This window comes from Macaca nemestrina, chromosome 5 (assembly GCF_043159975.1).
Source record: "Macaca nemestrina isolate mMacNem1 chromosome 5, mMacNem.hap1, whole genome shotgun sequence".
Lineage (NCBI taxonomy): Eukaryota > Metazoa > Chordata > Mammalia > Primates > Cercopithecidae > Macaca > Macaca nemestrina.
The window spans coordinates 5,820,114-5,826,113 of NC_092129.1; the positions used below are offsets into that span (position 1 = coordinate 5,820,114).

The 6,000-nt window shown below is 44.0% G+C and overlaps 1 protein-coding gene across 3 annotated transcripts in view; it reads left to right on the plus strand.

Annotated features, from left to right (window-relative positions):
• The window catches only part of LOC105487544 (phosphodiesterase 10A), a 661,304-nt gene that overhangs the window by 137,510 nt on the left and 517,794 nt on the right, over positions 1 to 6,000 (plus strand). The gene's annotated exons all lie outside the window — the stretch shown is intronic.

Here is a 6,000-nt window from a genome sequence, read left to right on the forward strand (position 1 = left end):
TGGGGAACAAGAGGCTTAGCTTTTCCCTGATTTCTGTTCTACAAATGTGTTCCACAGACCCTGAGAATCCCAACCCACTTTCTGGGGGCTTCGAAGGTCAAAAATCTTTGCATAAAAATGCCAAGACGTTATTTGCCGCTTTTGCTGTGATGATATTTGCACGGATGATGTAAAAGCACGTGGGGGCTGAAGCCTTGGCGCCTCGCGGAGTCCAGGGGGCGGCTCCACCGGGCGAGCTGTCAACGCCTGGCCCAGCAGCCTGTTCTGTAGGAGACATGGAACAGCACGGTTTCACACAGGAGTGTCCTTGGGGGAGCAGGAAAATGATCGAGTTTGTTAAACTTTGATGCTCGTGTATCTCTCTTCAAGATTCCGTGTGATGAAAAGGGAAAAGTACCCAGGAAGTAAGTGGGCTGCTTACTGAGTTGCAGAGATTGGGAGAACACTTGTGCAACTTTGGAAGTGCAAGTTGAACCAGTCACTTTTTTTTTTTTTTTGGTAAAACACCATTTTTACTTGAAGACCAACTGACAAACTGGAGCCATTCAGAAAAATCCCTGCCCATTGGCCACCGCCAGCTTGACTGGCTCAGAAGCAACCCGCTTCAAGGGCCCTGGGTCCCTGGCTCTCAGAACCTCCCCACTTCCTCTGAGCTCCCTGGCACCAAGATGGTGTGAAGTTGTTTCCTTGGCAGTAGAACTTAGAAGAAGAAATTGAATTGGGTTAGGTGGGGAATGGAATACATGGAGTGCGTTTTTCTCAAAATTGCAAAATGCTGAACCAGGAGACCCACATGTGTCAGGAACAGAAGAGAACATATTTCCTAGTGGAGGGATAATGACTCCCAAGGGGCGGATGCCCCACCTGCGCCCTCCCTGTTAACATTTGCCTGGCCGTCTTAGACATTTCAGTTGTGATCCCCAATACCAACAACCCCCAAAAGAGGGCCGGATGATACCGCAGAAACAGAAAAAGGTGGATTTAAACACAGGTTTGACAACAGCTATGCTTTTTCATAGACTTAGGGACTCATAAATAATATTCTCTTAAAATCTTGTTTTACTAGTTTCAAATGTGTTATCTTTTTAATAGAATGTCTAAAGACATCCTGTGTCATTACAACAGCAGAAAACTTCTATTAGATGAAACTCATTGCTAGAAGCAATAACAATAAAATAATAAAAATAGAAATATTGTGGATTAGAATTTCTAAGCTAAAATCAAAATGTGTTTTTCATGATTCATGATGTGTGCATTGGTCGATGCGTGGCCTGGATAAAGGCCGTGGTGTTTGTATTCCTTTCCTGTTGCCGTGGTAACAAATCATCACAAACGGACACCTTACGGCAATCACCTTACAGTTCTGGAGGTCACAGGGCAGCAGCGCCTCTCACAGGCTGCCTCCTTCCAGAGGCTCTGAGTGAGAATTCGTCACTTCACAGATTCTCTCCTGCCCACCTTGCCCTCATCAGATCCTGTTGGGCCCCCCCTGGACAAGGCAGGCTGATCCTTCCTCCCCCAGACCTATCTTGAAGTCGTTGATTAAGCAACCTTGATTCCCCCGGCTGCTGTTCCTTTGGAACAGCAAGGTGACATCTTCACAAGTTCCAGAAATTAGGACCTGGATACCCTTGGGAGGCCACTGTTCTGCCAACCTCGGGGCCATATGGGCTTGAGGCTTCCAGGAGGGGTGTATAGTGGAGCATCACTGCCCCCTCCTCCTTCATGCCAGGGCTGTTCTGTGGGCTGATTTCCCTGCATAGTGTGTTTATTTCTGAAGCTTGACCCAAGAAAAAAGGAATCCAATTAATAGCGTATGGAAATGTAATCAGGGGCCAAAGATCTATTGTCCAGAGCCACTTTGTTCAAAGGCTGCCTTCTCTGGAAGACCTTCCCTAACAGCCCGAGGGAAAGTGACAAGCCACTCCACACCTCCTCTGCACGCACAGGCGCTCCTGATGCCACCGTCCCATGGAGCACACCATCCAGGTGGTCATCCATCTGACTGACTCCCCAGATGGAAGCTGCATGGGGCACAGGGAGTGTGGATCATGTCGCTCGCTCACCATCCTGGTCCCAGTGTGCAGAACAGAGCCCGCCACATAGGAGGCGCTCGGTAAATGCCTGTAGAATGAAAGCGCCAGGAGCAAGAATGGGCTGCTTCTGTGGGTTGATTTTCCTGTATGGTGTGTTTATTTTATTTCCCAAACTTGAACCTGAGAAAAAAGAAGTAAAATAGCTAGCTTATGGAAATTTAATCAGTGGCTTTGGGTAAAACTCAATGTGGCAATATCTGGCTGGCCAGTGGGATAAGTACACAGAATTTTTTGCTAACTGGCACTGTGCATCCCTTCTGAAAGGTCCCTGAGACAGTAGCACATGTGACCTATGCTATTGAAATGCAAATTTCCATTGAATGCAATAATGTGTAACCCAAAGATCTAGTGAAATGAAAGCAGCATTTAGGTTCGGGGAAATTTGTTTAGGCTCAAAAGCAATTCACATCTTAATGGTTCAGATTTAAGTTAACTTTGTTCTTATCTCTTTGAGAACTACAACAATCATTTAGTTCCCTTCACTGTTGCCAAAAACAAAAACCCAACCAACCCACAAACAAGAAAATCTGCTGGCTTACACTGTGGGAGTTGGCTTGCTTCAAAGCAAGACGTTATCAGAAATGACGTCAGAGGCAGGCCTGTGCGTTTGCAGAATTCAGCTCGTTAGCATGTGAGTGTTCTAAACTCTTGTTTAGATGATGGCCCTGTGGCCAGCTCACCAGGTTACCTCCCTGCATATTCTGTACATGTTTCCTTGCTAACGTGTTCGTAATCATCCTGTAGATCGCTATCACGCAAGGTAGTGAGTTTTGCATACTCTGTGCCATAGAAGTGTTATCTGTGTCCTGTGTTAATGCAGAGGAATGTTCTCATTATACATGTGTAGCTAATAAATCCGAAGTATCAACGTTCAGTAACATATGGCCGCTTGCGTGAGCTTAATTACAGCCACCGTCAGCTTGCAGAATGGCTCTGCTCTTACAGTCACCCTGACTTTTGTTGAGAGCTCTGCGAAGCTCCTGGTACCCATGGGTGCTTTTCTTCAGTTCCCTGCCCAAGTGTTGCAGCTGCCCCTGTGTAAACGGCGACTCCTCAGGGCTGACTCAGCCACGTCCTAGGACCTAAAGGGTAGCAAGTGAATTTCAGCCTGTCTGGCTCTATCCACTGTGATTAGGTGTGTATGGTAGAAGAGGAACATAATCAGTTACTTGGCAAAATGCCGTCAAAACATTTTTGCACTGGTGTTGGCAAAGTCTCCTGCTGTCTTCTGAAAATAAACACTCCCTAACGTGTGTTTTGCAGGAGTCGTCCCACCCAAGGGCCAGAGATTTCGGCCACAGTATTTTCCATCTGTACCTAGTTGGAAAATCTTTCAGAAGTAGAGACACCTAAAAGGAATACTGACAACTTCGTGAGAGAAGCTGCAGTCCCTCAAATGAAGAGAACAGCTTTTTCAGGCATCCGGGTTTTTTTCCCCAGGAAAGGGAGAAAGGAAGGCATGCTAGCTCGGCTTCACTCCCACAGGGCTTGTGGCTTTCACTTCTCATCCAGTTTTGCTTTTATTTGGTTTCCAAATTGTTCATTTCAATTGCTCATATTTCCTCCTTCCACAAACCGCTTAAAGGAGAAACAGCTCTCCTTTTTGGGAATTCCTCAGAGGATTGTCAGGCCTTCCTTTTTGAATTGAAACTCGGTTCAGCAAAGGCTTGTGGACTGATGATGCACACTGTGGTGAGAAGGGCTGAAGGGATGCATAGAAAAATGAAAGCACGCAGAGCCGCTAACTCTAACATCCTTCTTGGCCCCTGGACCGAGGCTCACACCTGCCTTCACACCGGGTGGTGCGGTGGCCAAGGCTCTCTAGGATTGCGTGTTTGCCACTTGGGAGGATTTCTCTTTTAAGGACAATTTCCTCGGTGACATAACTTTATTTACTCACCATAACTGCACTGCACCTCGGTACTTCCGATGGAGGGGATAGAATGATAATCACAGGCTTCTCTGGAAACTTGGCAGGCCTTCCTGGGTCTATAAAGCACAAGGTGTGACTCATGGCCCCTATTCCACAGGGCACAGCTGTCCCCAGGCTGGTAGGTGAAATGATCGTATCTACTTTAACATGTCTGATCTGCATGGGGGCATTAACAGTTCTTGACCTGCAAGGCACAAAGAGTCCGTTTTCTGGTCGATCCCATAAGCATCGCCAAAACGTTGACAAAAATTGATTGTAGGCTGTCATGTATTCTGTAAACTGCCCCAAAGCATCAACCCGCCCCCGTGCTTACTCCCCAAATTCAGACACTTTTTTCTTTCTTTACCTACTCTTAAAATCGCTGCATTATACAGAGAAGGCGGTGGGTTTTTCGTTTTGGTCTTTATCGTGGAGACATTCCTATTTAATTAATGAGTGAAAGTTTGGAAGTCTCATACCTAGGCGTCGGTCAGATTTACAATCTTATTAAACATACCAAAGAGAATATAATAAATCATGTACATATTTTGCAGATGTTGGCAGATTTAGGCACCAAAGGAAGCTGTATGTCAAACGGTACAATTTAATGCTTGTTTCCTATGTTCAGTTGATTCCAGATAGCTTTAATATTTTCCTTATGAGGTTTAACAGCACATAAATAATGTCCCACAAGCAAGCTTTATGCTTAAAGGAGAAACACCAGTCTCTTTGACCCGACCGTAGCTGTTCCAACATATCCGCTAGATTCCAACAGGACCGATTAGCACTAGCACTATTTTCCCACATAAGTGGGTTTCCTCTCAATTCTTTCTCAAATTTCCTCAAATTTTACCTTATTTTCCCCTGAGAATGTAGTTTATGCAGCTCTCTCCTATGAACTACTCTCATTTAGAATTGCATGAACACAGCCACCGTAACCTTGACCTTCGATATTTTGGTGTAAATTGTAGAAGGATGCTATTTTTTTTTCTCCTTTCCATTCAGTTAGATTGCCATTTGTGATAATTTTTTAAGTAAAAACATTTGTTGCTAGCCCCCACATCACATGAATTTTAAATCTGTAACTCCCACTTTCACGTCTGGAGTTCACAGGAAGCATGGTAGGTCAGACCCTGTAACATTGAAACCATTTTTCATCACATGCCCTGATCTCAGAAAGCAGCTTTGTTTACAGCACAATGCAGTGACTCTCAGGTCTCACAGCCCATCACGTAAACAATAAGAACGCTTTAAATCAGCAGAAGTTTTTATGGTCAGGATTATATCACTTCTTTATATAGCTCTTAAATAAGCTCCCTGGATGCTAATAAGCATAATAGCGAATCCTTCCATAACTATAAAACACAGAACATACAGGAGTCTGTCAAAAAGTGTGTCCAAGGGTTAATGAGAATCGCCATTTGTGTTTCTTTTGAAAGGAGCTACTTGGCCACAACACAGACAGGCAGGGGCCTATGAGCTAGTATTTTAACCAGCTCCCAGGCAGGGTTCATATTGAAGATCAGGACTCCTTCCTTTACCCGATGATGCTGGTATTATCATGCTGTTATTTCTTTAATATAATTCTTTTCAATCTCCTTAAATTGTGATTAAAGAATAAAAATAAGCATTGGGGGAAATGGTGAAAATAAAATAAAGGTTATCAGGTCAAAATGAATAAGGTTTTAAAACTATTTCTATTCTGACTTGGGGTTTTAAAACATATTGAACCTTTAAGTTAACTTCTATATAAAGAACTTAACATTCTAGAATTACTGTAACTCATAAGACATTTCCAAACTGTTTCAATTAGAGGGTGTTAAGTACTGCCTGTTCATTTTTGAAAGTGGAGACTGGAAAGACGTAGAACACCTTAGGTGCTCCCTATTAAATTTCACCAATTATCAATTTGCATATTATGCAACACACTTTTCTCTGAAGCCTTCGAGATAAGTTTTCCTGAGAAAGGCTTGCTGTGAGTACGCTTACAGA